Consider the following 23,726-nt stretch of genomic DNA (forward strand, 5'->3'; position numbering starts at 1 on the left):
TTGGTGTATCCCAAAACTCCTCAGTTTCTCCACCAGGATATCATGGGGCACTTTGTCAAAGACCTTGCTGAAATCCAGGTATACCACATCCACTGCATCCCCTCCATCTAGCCATCTCAAAACCTTGTCATAGAATTCCACAAGGTTTGTGTGGCAGGACCTGTTTTTGCAGAAGCCATGTTGTGTGGCTGTCAGCCTTCCTTCCCTATCTAGCATCACTAGATCTCTCTCTATTATGAGCCTTTCCAATGTTTTTCCTACAATGGACGTAAGGCTAACCAGTCTATAATACCCCATGTCCTTTCTACTACCCTTTTTGAAAATTGGGACCACTGATGCCACCCTCCAGTCCTCTGGAACTTCAGCCGTTCTCCACGAGGTCTCAAAAATGGAGGCCAGCGGGCGTGAGAGAACCCCTGTCAACTCTCTAAGTATTCTCAGGTGTAACCCGTTAGGGCCTGGCGCCTTTGTAATGTCCAATGCCCTGAGGAGCCCCTCGACTTCAAGGGCCTCATCTAATCTCCTATGCGGATCTCCCCCGTCCAGCTTTGGGGAGAACACAGAGGCAAAATAGTCATTTAGCAGCGGTGCCTGTTCTCTCATATCAGTCACTGGATCTCCTTCCTCCTTATTTAGTGGTCCCACCACTTGTCTCCCCTTCCTCTTCCTATTTACATGCTGAAAGAAGCCCTTTTTGTTGCTCTTGATATTCTTGGCAAGTCTCAGCTCATAATCAGCCTTAGCCTTGCGAAGAAACCTTCTGCAACGGGCCTCCTCCTCCCAGTATACCCTTTTGTCTATTTGCCCTAGTACCCATTTCCTACAGAGGTTCCTCTTTTGTCTAATCCCTCTAACCACCTCCTTTCACATCCATGGCAGCACTCTCCTCTGCCTCCCCACCTTACTGACTAGAGGTATCGTCATGGTTTGCGTCTCCAAAACCTCCCTTTTGAGTGCCATCCACTGCTCCTCAACTCACTTACCTTTCAGTAACCTATCACAGGAGACCTTCCCCAGTCTGGCCTTCAGTTGGCCAGTGTTGGCCCTCTTTAAGTTCCAGCTTCTAGTGCTCGACCTGCTGCACATCCCCAGTCCCCTGATCTCAAAGCAAAGGATGGAGTGATCACTCGCATTCAGAGCTCCCCTAATCTGTACTTCATCTATCAGCTCCTCCCTATTGGTCAAGACCAAGTCAAGGATGTTTCCCCCCATTGTCACCTCTCGGACCCTCTGTGTGAAAAACCCTCCCTCTATAGCTTCTAGGAAGCAATGTGACCTGGCTGTCACTGCCGAGTGAGTCTCCCAACTAATATCCAGGAGATTGAAATCTTCCATAATTACTGTGTCTCTCCCCCAAGATATCCTTAGAATCAGGTCTGTCAGGGCATCATCCAGGGACTATCTCCTTGAAGTGCTGGGCAAAGTTGTCACAGTGGGTTATCGAGGGTGGTACAGGACCTTTTTTGGGGCCTGGCTGTACCAGCCCCTGTACCACCTGAAAAAGTTCCGCTGGATGGCACTGTGAGGAGGCAATGGAAGTGGAGAAGAATTTCTTCTTCGCCGCCCTCACCGTCACAGCATAGGCCTGATAATGGGCTCTTAAGTGTATTCGGTCAGATGCATCCCGAGATTTTCTCCACCTATGCTCTAGTCATCTCCCAACCTGCTTCATTGCCTGTAATTCAGGTGTGTACCACGGGGATGAATGGGTGGGAGAGGACACTTAGGAGCGATCGTGTCAATAGCTCTAGTCATTTCCCCATTCCACAGTTCGACCGGAGCATCAACAGGAGCGCCAGCTTTATCAACTGGAAACTCCCCCAGGGCTTTCAGGAATCCATCTGGATCCATCCCGCTCCAAGGGTGGACCCACACAATAGGGTCCACATCCTTACAGAGGGAAAGGCCACCATCGAGCTCAAACCTCACGAGAAAGTGGTCTGGCCATGACAGGGGAGTCAGACACAGATTCTTCACCCTCAGATCACCCTCTTCCTGTCCTGTCGAGAAAACCAGGTCCAGCGTGTGTCCACATTCATGGGTCAGGCCAATGACATGTTGAGACAGCCCCATGGCCGTCATGGAGGCCATGAAGTCCTGAGCCACCCCGGGCAGATCAGTCTCGGCATGGAGATTGAAGTTCCCCAGGACCAGCATCCTGGGAGTCTTCAACACCAGGTCTGAGACGATCTCCGTCAGCTCAGGCAGGGAGTCTGTTGGGCAGAAGGGTGCACGGTACATCAACGGAATCCCTAATCTGTCTCGGTTGCCCAACACCAAGTAGAGGCACTCTAGACCTGGTCTTGAGAGGACAGGGAGCCCCGCAAGGGAAAGAGAGGCTCAATGAACTAAAGCGACCCTCCCTTCCCTCCGCCCTGGGTGTGGCCGATGCTGAACCAGAAACCTGGGCGGGCACAATTGAGAGAGTGATACGTTCCTCCCCTCTCCCGCCCAGGTCTCTGTGATGGAAGCCAGGTCAGCCACCTCATCCACAATTAAGTCGTGGATGAGGGATGTTTTATTATGGACCGACCTGGCATTAAGTAACAGCACCGTTAGGCCCAAGGGCGATTGATAAGCATACCCAGAACCTTCCAGTTGGGGGAATAACCAGAAGGGGAGACGGGTGTCAACCATCTGTCCCTCCTTCTTCTATGCGGACCCATTAAACCCCCAATGCCATAACGCCCAATGCCCATAACCACCCCAATGGCAGCACCCAGGCGCTCCCCAGGCAACCCCATAGAAGCAGCCAAGTGTGAATCCATTAAAAACAGACAGAATAAAACAGATAAAAATAATTGAAAACAATAAAACCTCACCACCCCCCAACAGCAAATTAAGAAAGCCGACCCATAGAGTCCCTGGCCAGCCCAGCCCCGAATGGCCCCAAATGGCATCACTGCCCTTAGGCCACCGGCCCGAAGCCGCCGGCCCCGGTCCTGGCAGGCGAGTTAAAGCCCACGGCTCCTCCTCTGCGCCCCGCCCCCTGAGTGGCTCAGCTTTCACCCAAGTGGTGGTGGGCCCACAGGCTGGCAGCGTTCCGGCAGTGGTCTTCCAGGTGGCGGTGGTGGCGGCAGCAGTACGGCGGCGGCGCAGTGGGTCTTCCCAGGCTGCGAGGGTGGGCAGTCCGTCCCTTCTGTCCCTTCTGCGGTGCCGGCTCGGTCCCGGCAGGTGAGTTAAAGCCTCCTCCTCTGCGCCCTGCAGCTCTCACCCACACCGGAGGGGGGGACGGAGCAGGGCCCGTGGAGCACTCGCCGGCAAGGTGGTGGTGGTGGGCCTGCAGGCCGGCAGTGTCTGGTATCTATCATGTGGTAGAAAGACTGTAACCTCCCTGCATCCTAGAGATATTGCCCCATCCTTCCACGCACGTCTGTGAAATTCTTTCCTCCATGTGAAAGAAGTGGGCTGGTAGGAGCCTACTGCTAAAGGGCACTTTGTGGCCCATGGAGTGCATGTTGCTCCACTTGTGCTAAGTTACACTGAAGATCAATATTACATGGCCATGCAAAAGCACAAACCATTCAGAATGTATAAATAAGAGAGGTACTTCCTCATGTGATGGTAATAAGCATAAACAACAACATCTATGAAGAGGCAATGCCAACAACCATCTTTACTTCCTATCATGTGGTTGAAAAGAGTTCCAAAACTCCCATGATTGGGTCATAAAGTACTTCCATAGCAATGGCTTTGTTTGTGGTTTGGGAGGAGGAATGTGCAAAGACCTGTGGTCTTTGGAATGCTCTTCAAAGACAATAGGATTGTGCTATGTAAATTACAGCTTACCCTGGAGAATATATGTATTTCTAAATATATTTTTCTCCATTGTATGCATTCCTTAAATGTATCCTTTTCTCCATTGAAAAAGCGGTTTTGTGAACATTTTCCAAATGTACCCATTGACTGGGGACACGTTACTGCCCTGCCATTCAAATGTTTATATGTAACCCCCTGTCTTTAAACACATCACATTTCTCAAATCTATGAACTTGGCTAAAATATATTCCACTTGACATGGAAATTGGATTTTCACCCTTCTGCATTTTCTAGTTCTAGTAGTAACTGCATAAGGTCGTGCGGAATACCACTCTTTTCTCTTTTTCTCCTAGCACAGTTCTCCTGTGAACTATGAGCTTTGCTATAGTGAACACAACAGAATATGTGTCCTGGATCTTCTGAACTGTGCCCAGAATCTTTAGACTTCCCTCAAGGCCATAATCTGCTTTACTACAATCCAGCGTCTTCCATCTGAATTCAGTAGCCTTGCAGTTACTAAACTACCTTAGAATTCACTCCCTCGGAAGTCCAAAAAGGACAGTAGCATGAATGCATCAGCCTGTTAAACTATAGGAGACATTGTCACTTTTCATTTCACAATCTGCTCATCATTTCTCTCTCACACTTCCTAGTCTTATGTACCTTGCTATGAAGGGGGGGGGGGAAGGGCAGGAAAAGCTGCCTATGAAATACTTCTATTTTATACTGCATCAGTTTACTATGCCCAGCTTGACTTTTGGCTCCTGGAGAAGCTCAGTGGCTTCAGCACAGTGAACGATTTGATTAGCCCCAATAGAGGCAGGCAGCAGATTATAGCAAAAGAAAGAATAGAATTGTAAAGTTCTGCCAACACTGAGAAATCTGGATCATTTGAGCTTGGTGGATATCCTGTCTGCTTCCAATCCAATGGAAAAGAAGTGGACTGGGGACCTTTTTGCAGGTTTCTATCTCAAAAATGGGCTGTAATTTGCGCATTTAAATAAAAAAGCTAAGGAAATTTGCTCAAAGTGTGCAATTTGGAAGCCAAAACAATGGTGTTCTTTTGCAATTTGTGCAAAAAAGCACAGGTGTTTTTTTCCAATTTGCACATATCATATTATGCAGGCAAGTTTCCTTAGGGGTTTCTTTTATAATGCACAAACTCTGACCCATTTCCATGAGCCACAAGCAGGTTCACATGTACCACAGTGAGTCAGTGCCATCACAGGGCTGGCAAGCCAGAATCCAGGAGACTGAGCTTGAAAATCTATCAGGTGTTCACCCAGCTTATTTGATTTCCCATATATTCCCTAAGGCTGACTCCATCATCACTCTGCCAACAGAAACAGGGCTTTTAAACTAGTTTTACAGCAAGAAAAAGGCCTAATGACCTTTTCTTGTAAAGTTAATTACATATGTTCAACCCTTCCACTCATCCCAAATCCATTTGAAGACTAGTCCTCTGAAAGGAGCCACTTGGCTCAGGGAATTTTCTTCCCTTTTATTTCTAATCACCATTCTTTTTCAGGACTGGATTTGGGGTGCCAGGAAGCTACCCCTCAGCTGTCAATGCATGCACAAAACTGCTATTAAACAAAGAAACAAACAGCCTGCTGGGACAGTAACTGCCCCCCTCACCCCACCCTAGATCCAGATCTGCCCTTTTTGTACTTTTCCACTCTATCCTGGTTTCCTTTCTCCTTACTACATCCAGAGCAAGATGTGGGGAGTTTCATGATCTAGTGGAAGTAGGTAAGAGAAGTTCTAAACTGTATTTGTCTTTCTACAAGAAAACACAATGATTTGCTGTTCTCCCTCCTTACCCAAATCTTTGGGAAAAATAGGTACACTTCATTGCAGAAGAAGTCAGGTGCTACTTGGTCAGTTGGTACTCTTTGGGTATACATTACTCCTAAAAATACATTGTTGCCGAACATGCATTTTTGCAATCTATTTTCTAATATAATGCATATTATATATATACACACACACACACGTGCGCGCGCGCGTACACAAAGACACTTGATATTCACTGCTCCAAAATTTCTGGAAGTGCAGCAGTGTAGAAATACTATAAATAAAACAAATACAGATTATACATCCTTTGTGAAGTTCAAAGAAGTGAAGTTTCAATGGATAAATGAGTTTTGTTTCCTACAGTGAATAGAAAGTACAACCTTAAATATCCAGGTGAATGAATTTTGCACTAAAATATCCAGGTGAATGAATTTTCACCACCACCCCTAAGCTTAGTCCCAAAAAAGGTAATCTTTGGGAACTGCTAAGATCTATGATGCACAAAAAGCTGTGCTTTTCATCTATACTTTTATGTTCCTTTGTTCCAGCCTGAATGAAAGTTGTTGTTATTATTATTTTCCACAAGATGCCTAGCATATAGTAGATGTGATGATAAAGAATCTATGCAATCTATGAGTTCTTTGTACTGTTTTACCTCACCATTCTGACTCAGTTCTCTGGATATTTCCAAAGAAATTTGAATTATAATAGAGGTATAGCTTCAATTCAATCCTATCATTAAATGAAAACAAAACAGAATTTCTGCTATGTTTTTGTTGTTACTACAAATAGGACATTGCAGCTTGAATGCAAGATATATTTTTTCTTCTACATAGCCATTTTGAAACACAAGTACTAGCAGATATTGATTAAAATGCAAGAAAAAAACACTTAGGTCCTCTACTATGGATTTCCTTTTGTTTTAGAATTCAGTATAGGATGCATGGGGAAAATTGAAGCAGCATGTAATCTTTCCAAAGGAGGTTTCCTCTGTAAGTTTTCTCTGTAACGTTTTTCATAAAATATTTAGAATATAACATATTTTATTCCTGAAAAATAAAAGTTGTGTTGGGGTGGCTCTCCTGATGATGGCTCACAGTCATTATCAGGAAACAGAAGAATGTGTGATTAGACTTTTCTGGCCAACCCTGTAAGCACTTGTAAGAGCATCCTTAAGTTAAAGGATGAGATCCTCTAGCCTGTGGACCGACTCCAGCCCATGAGTGTGGTGTCCCTGTTTCGCCCACCAAGTTTCTTTACTAAAAACTTTCCCTTCTCCGAATGCCTAACCCTTTCCCCTGCCAAAGAGTCAACACGGAGTAAACAGACAGGGACTCTGGGAGGTAAAAAGAATCTTCTGCTTTATTAGAAAGGCTTTCATAAGTGTGCGTGTGTGCGTGCATGTGGTTGAATGCAAGAGAGCAAGTCCCAAGAGTCTGTGTTGAGCAGACTCTCTGTAAGGTATTTATACGTCAAAAATACAGCTCATTTTTCAGTACTTATCCATTGCTCCTCCATTGTTTTTCCCTCTCCCTCCCTTTATCTGAGCTGCATTCCAGCCTTATCTGAGCCTGTCCAGCCATCTGGTCACAGATGCTTTTTTAAAAAGAGGTTGTAGGGATTTGATCACATACTGACTCCTAGCATTTTTTCTATTCCTAACATAACCACTGAAAGAGAATGGCTTCTTCCTGAGATCAGCAGCAGAAGCCCTCCTCAAGGAACCCTCTGTGAAAGATATTAGGAGACAGAGTACCTGGAGGAGGGCCTTCTCTTCAGTGGCGTCCCGCCTATGGAATGCGCTCCCCAGAGAGGTCCACCTGGCGCTGTCATTATATGTTTTTCGGTGCCAGGTTAAGACCTTTTTATTTAATCAATATTTTAATAAGTTTTAATATTGAATTTTATCATCATATTTCAATTGCAGCCAGAGTGAGTTGTTAATTAATTTATGTTATGTTAGATATTTGTATTTTATTTGTGTAAGCTGTCCTGAGGCTCTTGCAAAGGACGGCATACAAATATCCTACATAAATAAACAAACAAACAAACAGGGCACCAGGAGAAAGCGGGGCACATGAAGAAGACATCCTGAATTGCTCCACTTAGAAACATAGAATCAGAGCAAGTCAGGAGGGGTCTCCTGGGTCTTCTAGTCTGACCCAGCTCTATCTGGCTCTGCTCATGACATGCCTACCATGTGCATGCCCAGCCTATCCTGGAATAGCTTCACCAATAGGGTTTCAACCACCTCTTGTGGAAGTCCTAGGGATCCTAATGTTGTAACCCCCCTCTTAATCGAACATGCAGCTAGGGCATGGCTTGTCACAGGTAAGAAGCATGATCAGAGTGTCCTGTTCGCGTAAGAACAAGAACCCCAACGAATGTGCACGCTACGCAAGGCTGACCACAAAGCAGCCTTTGTTGCTACGCTCCAGCATAACGTCAGGCCCTGTACCCTCACTTGCTTGCTTTAGCATAAAAAAAATGTGTGCGAATGTAGCTCAGTGGATTTCCCCTATTGTTCGCTGTTATTCAAGCACCTGCATAGCCGTCCGTGTAAAAGAGTATAAAAAATCCTGCCTTCGATCTGCTCAACACCACACTCTAACGAATGATGGTCCCTGCCGGCAGGTAAATAAACTCCTTCTCTTGAGAATTCCAACTGGTCTCTGGTCTCGTCCATAAAATCGTGCCATACAACACCTAACAGTCAGGAAGTACTTCCTGGCAACCAAATTGAACCTTGGTTCCCTAAGCTTTGCTCCATTGGAATGTGTCCTGCAAAGGAACTCTTCCGTGCACCCTTTTACTGAGCATTTTGGATGTTTCGTTTGATTCTTATGCTAAACTGCTTGCAGATCAATTTCTAATTGAGTGATCAAACAAGCACCAGCATGTTTTATATAGTTTCTGATCAGAATTTACTTTGTTCAAAAATGCCAAAATGCAAATGCAGGCCCAAATGCAAGCTACATTCAAATCCATACATTTCTGAGCTTCTGATGTGATTTGCTGGCCAAAACACTGTGCTCAGCAACATGCATGCTTTTTGTAAAAGGTGTATGAAAATAGAAATTTCAAAAATAGCAAAAGTGATTCATACATTTGGAAAATTCACACAAAAGATGCCTAAATGTGATGCAAAAAGAAAAAAAATAAAGCTTGCAATCTGATACAAGTTAGAGTGAGTTTTGTAGTATCATCTGGAGAATATTAACAAGCCTAGGCTTAGCAGGTTTGCACATTTCTGTGTAGAGTTTTGGAAACCTTATCATATCTCCTGTTAATCACTTCTTTCTAAACTAGAATGCTCTAACTTCGTTAGCTTTTCTTGACAAGAGTGCCAACCTCTTGACTGTCTGTCTATAAATTTGATAATATCCTTTGAGATGAGGGAACCAGAACCATGTACAGAATCCTACATTTTGTTTTAATTGTATGGGTGTAATACCCAATGTTACAACTTTGTTTATGACAAATATCAACATAGTGCTAAGAAAAGTAACCTGTAGCACAATGCCAATAGCATACCCTAGCATGATGGGTTTTCTGTATTGGAATTTCTGTAGAAGCTTCAGCAATTATGTCAGTGGTGGCAGCATTGACACCATTCTGTACTTCTTCTTTCTCCTGGTAACTTGGTCAAGAGATACACTGGTCAGCATGATATCTCCCTTTCATATAACAGACATGCACTTCACCTAAGTATTACCAGGAGATGCTGAAAGGAGTTTGGATCAACATATATTTGCTATAAGGTAAGATGTAGGCCAGATCTTAATATAGCTGTACCAAAGATTTCTATAATTGATACTTGCTATTTTATTTTCAATGTTTTTCATAGACTTTCTAAGCAACTTGAGGAGCTTTCCCCCCACTGATGTAACACAATGAGAATATGTTTTTAGTGAGATTTCTTGGGAATTCACAGCCAATTTACTGCCTTTCCTTTGCTCACTCAAGGTCATTTTGAATTTTTTCTCACACTCTGCTTTGAAGCTTACCTAAATCCACAAAGTTGGCTATCATTGACCATACCCAACTCCAGATCATTTAGTCATTAGATACATGTTTAGAGAAACTGGCAATGTGAGACGGGCATTCTAAAGAAGCAATCTTGTTAAAAACCAGATGTGAAGGTGAGGCATAGAACTTTTGGATTAACTACATGATCCATTTGATAGATAGGAGCCTTTGAAATTATTTGGCTACATTTCCCTATTCAGTTCCTATTGATACTTTCATACAGAATGGGGGAAATTAACATTTAAAGGAACCCTCACTTTTGATTTATTAAAAAAAGTTAGATTTTGAGAAGATTTCTCTCCTGACCTTGCTTTCAACTACTAGATAAGTCATTCACTTAATTGTTTAAAATATGAGCTTATTTTCAGCAAGCCCATTGGAACAGTTTGCAGTCTTTTGATTTGACTCTTGAGATACTGAAAAATTTGGCAAGGGCATTTGTGTTCTTCTTGAAATGCTGATGTGTTATCAAGGCACCTATTATATCTGTAGTGTGATACTGGAGGTGAAATGCTCTGATAAAATGATGTACCTTTACAAACATTTGATTGCTCTCTTCTGCTTATAGCAGTTGAAAAGTGCAAGTAGCAAGAGATAGCTAGCCCTGTGATTCTTGTGACTGAGCTGCAGAGCCCCAGGCAGGTCACAACTGCTATTAATTCTTCAACCATAGGAAGAACATTTTCAATATTTCAGCTCTTAAGACTAGCAGGGATTTTTCTCAGTCTGTAAAAGGGTTTTAATTTAGCTGAACACAGTGGCAGCTGCTACTTCTGCCTCAAGCTACAATTGCTTTTACCCTGAAAAAGTCTTCTTGCATGTTAAATATGTAATCTAAGTGCCAAGTTATCTTTCACAATATTCTCCATATTTCCTGTTTATTTGAATTCACTACAACTCCCTCCATAGAGCAACACAGAGAACAGAAATATCTAGCAAAAAATAAATGTTCATCATGTAAATATGAAACACATAATTAAGAGCTGATGGACCAGATTTCCATAATGATGTAGCCAGATGAAATGTGCTCTAGGGTGCCAATGGGATTCTCACCAGTGTGCCTCTGTAATGCAAGGTGAATATTCTTAACTGGATCCTTGCCTATATATTTGTCTATATGCCATTCAGGCAAAAACATACACTATTTTCACTTATATTTATATACACAGAAGCACCATTTTAGCAACACATAATATTCTCTTAATACAAAAGATGTAAGTACCAAGTTATTTTAATGGCAAAAATTAATGAAATGTCAACATAATTATACAGAGGGAATGGCTAAATGGATTTGTTTGATGAAGCTGTTATGCATTATGTAGTATTTCAAAATTGTATAATTTGGCAAATGAAATTCAGAATTCTTATGCAGTCTTAAATTTTAAATTATTCCTCAGAGTGAATTATATTGGATAAGACATTGAAAAGGTTACTGAAGCAAACTCTAAAAAAGAAGAATTAATGTTAGAATTGAACATGCTGTGGTAGTAAAACATACCTTGTAGAAAAGAAGAAATGACTGTGGAAATGTCCAGTATGAAACCTTCTTCCAGTCCATCACCTTTCACTAAATGTAGGAGACTAGATAATTTGAAGCTATTTTAACATGGAACTCTGCTGGATGAATGCAATTCTTGAGGACATCCAAACCTTTTTCATGTTGGCCAGTTATATAAATATGAATATATGTGTCCCTATACACCTAGCCCATAGAAAGGAACATAAAAACTACCTTGTATCACTTCAATGTATTGGTACATTTCACTCATTGACCAGCAATGATTCTTCAGAGTCCTGAAATTTAGTGATAGGGATTAACCAGAGATCTTTTGTACACTACTGAAGTACACCCTTTTTCTTAAAGATATTGATATTTCAGAGGTATTTCACATGATATAGATACCATGTGGAGATACCAATATTGCTTCTTCATTGATGCTGCAACATGATATGGCAGGGCTTATCTTTTGCTTTGCTTTGCTTTGCTTGTTTTTTCATGTTCATCCAAAAACAATAAAGGTATTACAATAATGTCATGACCTGGATCCAGACTTGCTCTTCCATAATTGAAAGGGATTTCATTTTTATTTGCAGAAGATCCTTCAACCCAGCTGAGACTCCCATGAGTGGGAAAGGGGAAGATCTTCAATGCTCTGAAGAAGATTTTAGCGGGGGGGGGGGGAGGAATGCAAAGAAAATTGTGGAAAAAATGCCTTCTTCTGTTACTTGGAGCCTCCCATGAGTGGCACTCCATTTGCAGGATCTCTGTATCTAAGCCAACTCTGATCTTGCATAAGAATGAAACATTCACTAGAGCTACTAACCTAACAGTCTTTTCAGAGATGTGATATGTTGCAGTGGAAGTGAGTCTTAAAGCAATAAGTGACATCTCCTGCCATTATTGCTCAGGAGATCTATTCACATATTTATATATTACCTCAGGATTCTACAGACCTGAGACAGCAGCCTGAGATGTTCTTTCAATTTTTTCTAGAATGCATTCCCAGTTCTCACTAGGAAAATCAGTGTGTGTGTGTCAAGTTTGCAGAAAATCTAAGCACAGCATAAAATCTTGTGCTCAGGATTGGTCACCCCTTTCTTTGAAACAAAAAGAGAACACAAACATGACATGAGACTCCATTTTAGATTGAGGAAAGGAGGGGTTTATGCATTCCCTGCCATATCATCTTCCCGTGGATAATTCCACAACCACTAAGCAGCTATTTGCCCTGATTTTAAAAAGTTAGATAACTTTGCATGTCATTCGAAACTGAACAAGTGATTTCACAAGGGTGCCATTTTGTCCTCCTTTTCACTGGGACCACCCTCCCTTTAAAGAGATGCAGCACTGTTGTGGACAACAAGAAATTAAATTGGAATTTGCTCAGTAAAACAGTTCACTGTTCGAGGCAGTCTTTGCCCCCACAGTTTCTACTGTAATATTTGAGCTTATAGTCATTTGTAGTATGTCTCAGTGTTTACATTGTTATTGCCACTTGCAGAGGTAAGTGTTGTCTGGGAGTGACTGCAGTCCAGGTTGTTCAGCACTTACTGAGCAGCTTATGTGCTGTAAATATTGTTTGAAATTCATACTCACTGGGCAAGTACGGTTTAGGTGGCTATTTTTCTATATACAAGGGACTCAGAGGATCGCTTACATTTTTGTATCCAACAAGGGAAAATGGTAGGACATGCTGTTTTCAATGTATAAAATCATTGAAAGAGAATATGTGTGTGTGAGTTTGTTTAAAATCTATATATCTATAAAAGCAAAATAAATAATGCATCTCTCAATTTTCCTGCTGCCCTTGCCTGCCTTTGTCATTGGCTTCATCCTTAATATAATGTTTACTAAGAGTTCTGTGGAAGAACTGTATTTCCATAGCAACAAACGAACAATACTAGCGAGATTAATCATTTCTGCATTATCTGTGTAGAGTTTGCTGTAAAGCAACATTTTGTGGTTTGATAATTGCAAGTCTAGAGTGATTTTACATTATGCAATGATTAGCATAAACACTTAAAAAGACAAAGAATGCCCATTGAAATGAGGAGAGCAATGCAGAATAGGAAATACTTTATCACAAACAAATACTGGATCGTGGCTGTGTGGAGAGTCAAGTCACCACAGCACATTTCCAATTCAAATGTATTGGGCATGATCCATTTCCAATAGATATCTTAATGGAAGACTTTCTATGACAGACATCAGCTGCTTTGCATAAGATGGCCTCTGAGGAGTGGTAATCTATGTGCACAGTGTAAACCACAGTGTAAGCCATAAGATACATATATCATCTGTCCAAGCACTGCCAGGTGTCCTTGAGGCTTCTCTCAATGAGACATCAAATACAAGATGTGTTTTTTGCGATCTCTGTCTGCTTGGTAGGTCAGCATAGCTCAGGGTAAAACTTCAAATTGATTACTCTGTAATGCATGTCATGGAGATGTGAGAGTAGAGAAAGTTCACATGTAATAACCACAGCTACAATGGAAGATACTCCCAAAGGTGTTGAGCAGCTAGGAGCTACTGACACTGCCAAAGCAAGAGAAACAACCTAAGTATAAACATTTAATTAGAAGTAAGCCTAGCTGCTTCCAGTGTGCCTAAGTGTTCAATAGGTTATGTTGGAACATGAAAATACATAGAAAGGTTACCCATCCCTCACAGGAATCAAGTATCTCTTATTTACATGCTTCCATGAACCCCAGGAATCATGTTCCATTGTGCCACCACCTTCAGAAAGACAAAACAAGAGCCCAGTCACAAAACTGGAGAAAAAGTGGATAGCTATATAGAGCTGGTTCCACCTTTTCTCCATCAGTGGTGTTCATTCTAACAGTAAAGGAAAAATTAGCTTACTTCACATTTTTATCCAATGCTTGAATTGAAATTCAGTTATCCATAGATAGGTACTTTTCTCATATGCCCATTTTCAGCGAAAGAGTGAATCGTTTATAAGGAAACTCCTATCTTTGTAATTTTGCATGTGAATTCATGGAGGCTTCCCAGTCTATTTATGGTTAAATTGATGCCTTCTTGAATTAACAATGCTTCTTGATGTGTCTCCTCTTTGAAGATTCTAAATATTTTTATTGTTACTCTTAGCAGGACTGTAAAGTTTCTTTCACAGCAACATTGAATTTCAAATGGAAATAGATTTCATTATTTATTCATAGAATTTGATTCACTGTGATAACAATATTATTTCTGGTGTTGACAGTTCTTGGTGAATAGTGAGCAAAGCTAGAGGGCGTTTATGTGACCATGAAATGCCATAAGTAATCAAAGGATGCTGCTTTTGTCTTGAACGTGGACTTTTCCATTTTTTGACAATTCAGAGAACAAAAAAGCATAAAGCTTTGTAGTTTTCATTCTACTTCTGAATTGTAACACCTTACATTTTTATCCAATGCTTGAATTGAAATTCAGTTATCCCTAGAAATGTTTGGAATATTAACTAATTTAGGGTGTTTTGGGTGCCTTTGTGGGGAGATCACAAACTATCTCATCTCCAGAAGCTTGATTTTCAATTTAAAAAATAACAAGTATTGTACAGTATTATTTACGCCCTTGAGAGGCAAAAATGTGGTTCAGATGTTAAAAATCCTCTGTGTGTGTTTGTGTGTGTGTTGGCCTTTTGCCTTGGAGAAAAGTGGCTCTTAACCTCCATTAAGAAAAAACACCACTTCTAAAACAGATCTTTTATGGGCAGGAGAGTACCAGACAAATAAAATCTAAGGAAATATTTTCAATATTCCCTGGGCTCAAGTATCTATCTGTCCAGAAAAGATGTATAAAACTGTTTTTCCACCCAAAATGGCAGGTTTATTTATTTATTTGGATCAATAGAGCTAAGTACGAATGGCATTGTCATCAACTGCAAGCTGTCAGGATGTCAGTTGGCAATGTCCCCTTATTTCAATGACATAAGACCAAGGCTAGAATCATTGTTGCAGCCATTATCCATAAATATCACAAAAGAAATAAACAATGAATCAGTCAGCACAACTCTTTTGTATTTTAGTTTAGTAGAGAGAATTATTGTCATGGTTGACCTAGAAAAGGAGAACAATAAAGTGGGCAAGGTGAGTATTTTTATGGATCAACTCAACCCACAGAAGTCAGTTCAATAAAACTTTCATCTTACTTATTTTATGTTTTGTTTCAAGGTCAGTTTTCTCAATATTTTCTTATGCAAGAGAGTAAGAGTTGGCACATATGCTACATTCACCACAGGGATGCCCTTGGATTCATGCGGGAGTCCTAATTGACAGCCCTCCCCCAGGGATTGGGTAGGAAAAAACTATGTAAATGTACTATCTACCCCCAGATCAACCCCTGGAGGTTTTATCCATATAAAACAGCAGTGATTAGCATTTTCTTTCCTAATGCACAGCTCCTTCAGGTCACTGTTGCCTTGCCAGCACTTTAACCTTGATTTAATCAGAATGGCTTAGTCCCAGCAATGTTTAATGTTGGGTAAGAATATTTACTGGGTCCTGGTATGAAAGGGGAAAAAATAAAACAGATTGAACAGTTTGGATGCTGTTGTGGACTAATTTTAAACACATGTCCAGACTAACCTGAGGGCTCAGGACAGTGGCCAATTAAGGTAGGAGGTCTAACAGACTCCTGAAGGAATAAAAGTAGGATTATATTTGGCATTCCTCTGGCAAATGATCAATAGCTTGCTAAGTTTACAGAAATGTGGCGGCAATGTGTTGCAATCTGGATATCCAAATGTTTATTGTGCAACTGAAGATATCTAGAAGTGGCTGACAAAATAAGTATACAGTGATGATGCAAAGCAGCAACTACACATGAGTTTCCCACAGGTTTGTTTGAATTTCACAATATTCAAAGCAGTCCTCAGAGTATCACTGCTACAACCCAACAGGAGATATGGCTAGGCCCTTTTAAGGCCTCTGACATCAGATACAAAAACAGATTCATAAATTAACTAATCAAATGTATCCTAGAAGAGCTCAACAATGACTAATGGAACATGCTAACCTCAGTAGCAACTCCTGCTTAATTTCCACTACTCACTTAATTCTAACGTTGTTATGAAGGTTATTAGATTAACAAATTCCTGTTACAGTGCCCCCTCCCCCCAACACACACATACTATTAAAGTCAGGCAGCTAAAATTGCTGGGTTTTCATCAGCTAATGTCTTGTAGTAAATCCATTAGAAAGCCATTGGTATCTAATTGTCTAATCACAGCAAAGGCCTAAGAGTGACATGGCTATAATGGGATTAAAGTAGATTTTAGTGCTCTACCTCCAGTTTCTGATCTATTCTGCAGATAGCAATGACCTTGTAGGTCATTTCTGTTAATTTAATGAGACTAAAGGGAAAAAAGGAGGAAACAAGAGGGAAGAAATGCTACTTTGATTAAATGGGGAAACAAACATACCCTCATTTGTTTACACCTTTGAAGAAGTTAAGCTTTAGTGTGAATAAGTGCACTATTAGGTACAAACTATAAAGTCCAAAGAAGCATTAAACTCTGTTTGCACAGACCTGCTAGCTGAAGTACATTGACAATGCATAGAGACGGGAAAACTTTTCCATTCACATTTCAATAATTACTTATCAAATTCAGATTTTCCAAATCAACTTGTGAACTGAAACAGTTTTCCTTTTGAATTCATGCAATGCCCTTCTTATAGAGGGTGAGATGGGGAAAAGGTGTACTGGGGAAATTAGGAAAAATATACCATAAAATGATGAAAGGCAAATAGGGGTGAAAATTGCCTACTTGGGGCAGGACTAACAACAGAAATGCACAATCTAGGAGAAATGCACACAGGAATGAAAATGAAAGTTTATCTTGGCTTTTAAGAAATCCAAAACTAATATGAAAGTTAAAAATGCACACACACACACACATGCGCGCATGTGCACGTACACACACAGAAGAGAAACCGAAAGAAAAAAAGTACAGAGGTTGAGAGATATGCCCATAAGTAGCTTCACATGCAGGTGTGCACAGGCTGCTTTGTCTCTTCACAACTTAGAAAGTTTGGATAATAAATTCTCATTAACAGGCTTTTCAACAGGCGTGTTTCCTATTCACTATGTACCCCCCCACCCTGAGAAAGCAGTTGTTCCGACTGATGTACATGATAATAGCACATCATTTTGTGTTGATTAGTTAAGGTAGATGTGCATGAAACTCTGCATTCAAACACACTTCAGAATATGAAACCCATTGAGAAAATTGTAGTGGTCAGACATTTACATGCACCTCTGGATTCCAGTATATATTCGGGGTTAGTTTTCTCCTTGTCCAGCTTGCATAATACTTTGTTTATGAGTTATTATTCTTCCCAGCAAACAGAAAGTACATCGGATAGAATCTGACAAAAAACCAGTGCCTGATAATGTCGATACAGCATTGCAGCTAGGGATGTGCACAGACCACAAGGTTCTGTTCAGACCTGTTTCATTGATTTCACTGATTCAAAACACAGCTCAGTACAGCTCTGTCATATTTAGAGGCTGCCAGATTCAACCTGGGACTGTATCTGTAACAGAATGCAGAACTCCAAAGCGTCTTTGCCTCCTATTGATTTTTGTTGGCAATCAACAAACAGCTTTCACTCCTTCAACAGGCACAGTTAACTTCCCTCAGAGGATAAACCCCACAGGATTTAGACCCACCGGTACAGGAGTTTGTTCAAGGGGTGTCATTAAAACAGAAGAGCAGAACTTTGGCCTACAATTCCCATCGGCCCTGGTCAGCCTAGCCAATTATGAGCGATGATGGGATGTTTTGGCCAAAGTATGTGGAGGGCCACAGGTCACACTCTCCAGTTTTTTACAGTTTGTGGTATTTGAGATATATGCTAACCCCTCTATTATTTTGTAGGCAATTTGTATAAACACACACACACACTCGTGCTTCTTGGTAAGGAAGTTTCCAAATTGCAGTATCCCTTATACTAATATTTTTTGTAATTTGGAACCTTCCTTAAAAGGTGTTTTAAGCCAGCTGTGAGCACATGAGCACCACTTCCATTGTCATGAACAGTCTTCTATGCAAGAATATAAATCTAAATCAAGTACTAAGTGATAATATTAAAAGGTATATAATATATTAGGCATTGAGGACCCAAGCCCTCCAAATGTTGGACTGAATTTTCCATCATCTCTGTTAATTAAGTAACATGCCCGGGAATATCTGAAGGACCAGTGTTTCCCACTTAATCCAGGCTGAATGTAAGTTCAGGTTTGTAGGTTGGGACAAGGCAGGCTAAAATTCCCATTCAGCCATGAAGCTCATCTTGAACAAGTCACACTCAGGGACCGAGAATGGTATGTGTGTGGGTTGCACTTGAACTGTGAGTTTCTGCTGAAATGTGGGATATTTTGTTTTTGTATATTTTGGTATATTATATGTGGGATATATGTTTTGGTATATTTTTTTCCCACTGATACTTCATATTTCAAGCATCATGTGCACGTGTGTGTGTGTGTGTGTGTGTGTGTGTGCGCGCACACACGGTGGGGTGGGGTGGGTAAAGGATACCTGGAAAAATACTCATTTATGCAAATTAAATAGCTAATGAAAGAGAAAGTATTTCGTTTCAAATAATTACAACTTCTTAGTAAGGTGAAGATGACAATAGAAGTAACACTCCAAATAGAAGGGACAATAGAAACACTCCTAACAATGAAATGACAGAGCCACACCTAGTAGCAGCATGCTTATTGTCATTTCTGTAATATATGTAGAAGAAAATTGCTGAAGTCATAACATCGAAGCACTGTAGCAAAAGGTTTTTCTCACCATCAACATCTGGTAAGTTCTTCTACTATGTTCTGCTTTATTGTTATGTGCAATCATTTTATCTTCGTTGCATTCAATGCAGGGGCTTGTGTGTGTGTGTGTGTATGTTTGTGTGTGTGTGTGTTTCTCTCCTTTCAACTTCTTTCCATTCTAATGTCATTATGTGAAGACAAAGGGAGAATTTCCAAGCCTTGTAGTAATCCATGTTCTCTTGAGGTTTCATAATTCCTAGTAATGGAAGAAGGAAAATTTCTAAGGGAATAGTTTGAAGAGTTTAATGAGAGCAAAAGCTGAGCTACTGTTCATTAAATTTCAAATATTTCGAGTGCAAGCCAAAAAAAAACATGAATCACTTAGAAAAGACAGGATAGGCAGAAAGTGCTGAAAAGGAAGTCACTTAGATTCTCAAAATTACTTCTAAACGACTATGCAAATTAACACAAAAGGAAGACAGACTCCACATATAACCAAGATGTACTATAATAACATTGCTGCTGACATTCATTTTACTAGTCTGATCACTGCTAATACAGTTGAAGCAGAAACTTCAAAATATTGCTGTGCATCCTAACCACATCTATTTGAAAATAGGTCCTACTGAGTTGCCCACTAAGAGTGCATAGATTGCAGCCTTAATCACTTTTCCAGCAAGAGTGGGTGGGGAAAGAATGATATCCTTAGATATGAATAACTAATATTAGGTCTCAAAAGGCAAAGTTCATAATTCTGTTCTCTTTGCTGCAGAGATGAAAAGCAACACTACAGTCCAGGGGATGAGAACACAGGATAAAAAGAAAAAAGACTGACACAAACTATTTTTCACCATCTCTGAAACATGCTGCCAACATCTTCATATACAAATCCATAATTTTATTAACTTTTAACAAGGAGATCTGCAGCAGAAGCAATAGAGTAGGCATTGTCAGCATTCACAAAAATTGGCAAGCCTGACCTGGCTCTGAGTACAAAGGCTGTCCCTATCCCCTTGGTTGCATTTTTAGGTGTCAAGCAATGTCCTAGCTTCCTTGAATCCCACAGCACTAACTGTGATTTGCCCAGGCTTCAGAGGGCTGCCTTTATCAGTCTTTGAGTTCTACAGCCACAACAGGAAAAGAACAGGAATTCCCCCTTCCCTTCCCTTCCCTTCCCTTCCCTTCCCTTCCCTTCCCTTCCCTTCGCATTTCCAGGAGTTTGTCAATAGCTTATGCCTATGTACTAGCCATATTATCCTGTCACACAAATGGATTGGTTGTGCTTAGTCCTTTTTAGGTACCTACTGAGAATATTATCACACAGCTCCCATTGCAGATCTCCCCAAAATCTCATCACCAAGGTAAAGGGACTGTAAAGAATACAAGATCCACAAGTGGGGCAAATAGCTTCCCATTCACTGTTAACCTTTCTCCAGGCCTGATGCTGGCATATGGCATTATCCTGCTACTGCCAGTTTTTCTTAAGCAATAATTCCAACCATCGGAATGTCTCACCTGGATTCTCTTAAAGTTATCTATTGACTGCAGGACTAGGAACATCAAACTGTTGCTTCCAAGGTGCACATGTAATGGATGCAGAAGCAAGGTGACCCACACCATCTCCTAAAGCATGGCTGGCAGCACCTCATTTTCCATTTGCCAGCTGCTCAATGTTGGAAGGACCACTGAGGGCCATTTGTAACATGCAGCTAGACCCTCCAGGCCTTTTGCTGGCTCATGCTAAGATTGCATATCAAGATCCTTTGGTAAAGAGATGAAACTTAGCACTCCTTGCCTTCAGAACAGGGTTAGAGATGTCTAACCATTAAATTTAGATATGGGGAAACACTTCTGATAGAAGGTTACCTTTAATGATATGTCCGTACGAATTGTTGTGTATCGCCTTGAGAGCTTTGGCTATTGGGTGGCATAGAGATGATGATGATGATTATGATATAATGAAACATATTTAGGTTTTGCACTTGGCGGCTGCAGGATAAATGCTAGATAATGTCTTTAAACTGGGCTTTCCCCATAGATAAATCAGCCCCCAAAGTAAGTGTGAGGGGAGGTGGATTCTATGTAGTTCCACTGTGATTTCAGTTGAACATTGTTGACATGTGGCTATTTTAAATGATCTGATAATTTTTGCAGCCAACTCAGGCAAGAAACAGAGATCAGGATACAGTAGGCAACTGAAGGGAGTAAAAAGTACAAATAGGAAAAGCTTAAGTTCTGCTATCATCCAGGAGATATCCAGCAAATTAGGTGTTCTATTCAGGCAGATTGGCTTTGGAGGAGATTTCTATGCATGTGCACGTCCAGTCTGGGACACCTAATAAGGCAGAGTCTTGAATGGAGCCGAAGAGGTTTCTACTGATGGCAGCTCCCTTGAGGCCTTCCACAGAGAGTGCAAAGCATTCAACACATTCAAATAAATGCATATTTATGCAAACCAGAAGCTGGATCCTTCATGGACACAGTACTTCTCAATTAATGCAGATTAGACTGGCATATATAGACAGCATCCAATTCATTCCTGTAGATATGCAGAAAATGGACCTCCCTTTTTGTTAATCTATACCAGTTGTTAAAATCGGTGACAGAAAAAGGTATGTATGTGTTCTGCAAAGGTTGCAATAAACTAGTATTCCAAAAAGGGATTGCCATTGTGCCAAGCATTGCTTTATCAATGGTTTCTGATTTAGGATTAGGTGGAGAGATAAAGTTGTGCATGATACGCACTGCCTATGTCCTCTGGTACTTGGGGACAAGTTTCCTAGGAACCTGGTCTGTAAAATAACCACCTGCCCTGGTCCTACGACAAACCATTCATTGTGCACATTGGAAAGTTCTCACTTGGAAACATTTCCAATAATGTGCTTCTCTCTTTTCTCCCATATTATATTAAAATAGGCACAAAATTCATACATACCAATTTGGAATGCATTTTCTCTCAAAATGTGTACATAGAAATACAGCTTCTCCAAAGACATGCATACAATCTAAATCACATTTTATCAGCATTTTTGTACATATTGTGTGTTGAGAACTACATCAGAAAATTTGGAAAAGTGCATAGCCCAAATGATAACTGCATCCCAGTGTGCACATTGGTCTGGGAGCTGCCAGTCAGGTTGGGCTGCTTCAAATGCAGACCAAACAAACTACTTGAGCATCTCTAGCTGCCTCTCAAAGCATGAAAACTAATAACAAACAATCCTATGAAAAATGCTAGTACTTCATTCATGCTTTGCTTTATCCCTTCCTTGGATATCTGTCAAAAAATAGTTTTACTTTATATTATTCATGTTTAGAAATCTTGGGAGCAGAAACTCTTTGAAATGCAGCACATAAGCAATGTATTGAAATATCCGTCTACTAGAGATTGTGTATCTCATTGAGAAAACACTTGGTATTAGATGTTGAGCTTTGATATTTATCAAGCATTCCTAAGAAGATGTTAAAACAGAAAAAGCACATGCAAGACAAGCTTACCTAAAACCTATACTGAAATAAATACTCTCAAGGTACCAGCTTTTATCCTGTAAAATACATAAAATAATTTGTCTCATTTTTATGTTCTAGGAGAAAGCTTATTCTTATTTCAATAACAGTGAAATACAAGCTATGAACAGTCAGAGGTTCCAGAAGTAGTATGGCTTGAGAGAGTTTTGGTCTTCTGTATGCCAGTTTCCCCCTCCCCCATGCTAATGCCTCCCTCCCTCTGTGTGTGAATGTTAATAAATTACATTGAAACATCTGTATCACGAAAGAGGCTAAATTGAAAAGATTAGACTTTATATCCTTCCAGAAAGCCAAGAGAGTAGAGGACCAATCATAGCTCTAAAGGAAGCATGTTCTACAGTTTTTGAAAGAGACAAGAGAGCTCCCTTTTACTCATGCCTGTTGAACAGGCCTTTGGGGATGCTTGTGTCCTTAACATGACTTACTTTAGAGCTTAATACTAAGTCAGTTTAATATTGAAATGAATAGCCCTTTAATTCATGGGAAACACAGGTCCTATGCTGGTTAGGGCTTTAAAGATGTCAAGCGGTATCTTGCACTGAACCAGGAAAACCATTGGCAAGCAATTGGGTTTAAGAGTAAGGCACATGAAGCAATGTTTAATTTACTATCTAGCAATGCCAGCATTTTGATATTTCTAATTAGCCCCTTAAACATGAGCAATGTAGTAAAATATTCACTGCTTAGACTGCTTCACACAAATGTATTGAAATACTGTGAATTAATTCACAAATTCAAAACTTTGTACATGCTTTACTATTTGGATCTCCCCACATACCAATAGTAACAACTGGGTGGAAACAATGACATGTTTAAATGGTTGATGGCTGTAGTTTCTGGGACTGCTTATGAGTATGACCTTTATAGGTCAAGGATAATCTCTGTTTTACATACCAGATGACCCTAAAATATTATCATGGGTTGAGGTCTGATTTAATTTTGGATTCCAAGACTTGGCAATCCTAAAAAAATCCCTTTTGCAAACAGGAGCTTAATGCTTAATTGGAAAATTCATTTATTCCATATAAAATTGAGTTATTCTGTATAAAATAATAAAATAAACCTTTCCAAATATGCCAACTGAAATAATCCAGAACCATGAACTAGTTTTCAGAAGAATTCAGACTTCATTGTAGGGAGTTTTTCTAGGGCCTCAGATAAAGTTAATAGAGGGAATTCAAACTCCCTTTAACCTGCTTGAAACTGTTTTCAGCCACAAGGGTGAAATCTGATTGCTTTGTCAATATCACCAACTAGTGGAATCGATTCCCCTGCCTCACTGTACAGTGGTACCTTGGCTCACAAACTTAATCTGTTCCAGGACTCTGGTCATGAACCA

Source organism: Varanus komodoensis, unplaced genomic scaffold (assembly GCF_004798865.1).
Source record: "Varanus komodoensis strain SLA01 unplaced genomic scaffold, ASM479886v1 scaffold14_1, whole genome shotgun sequence".
In the NCBI taxonomy this organism is placed as follows: Eukaryota; Metazoa; Chordata; class Lepidosauria; order Squamata; family Varanidae; genus Varanus; species Varanus komodoensis.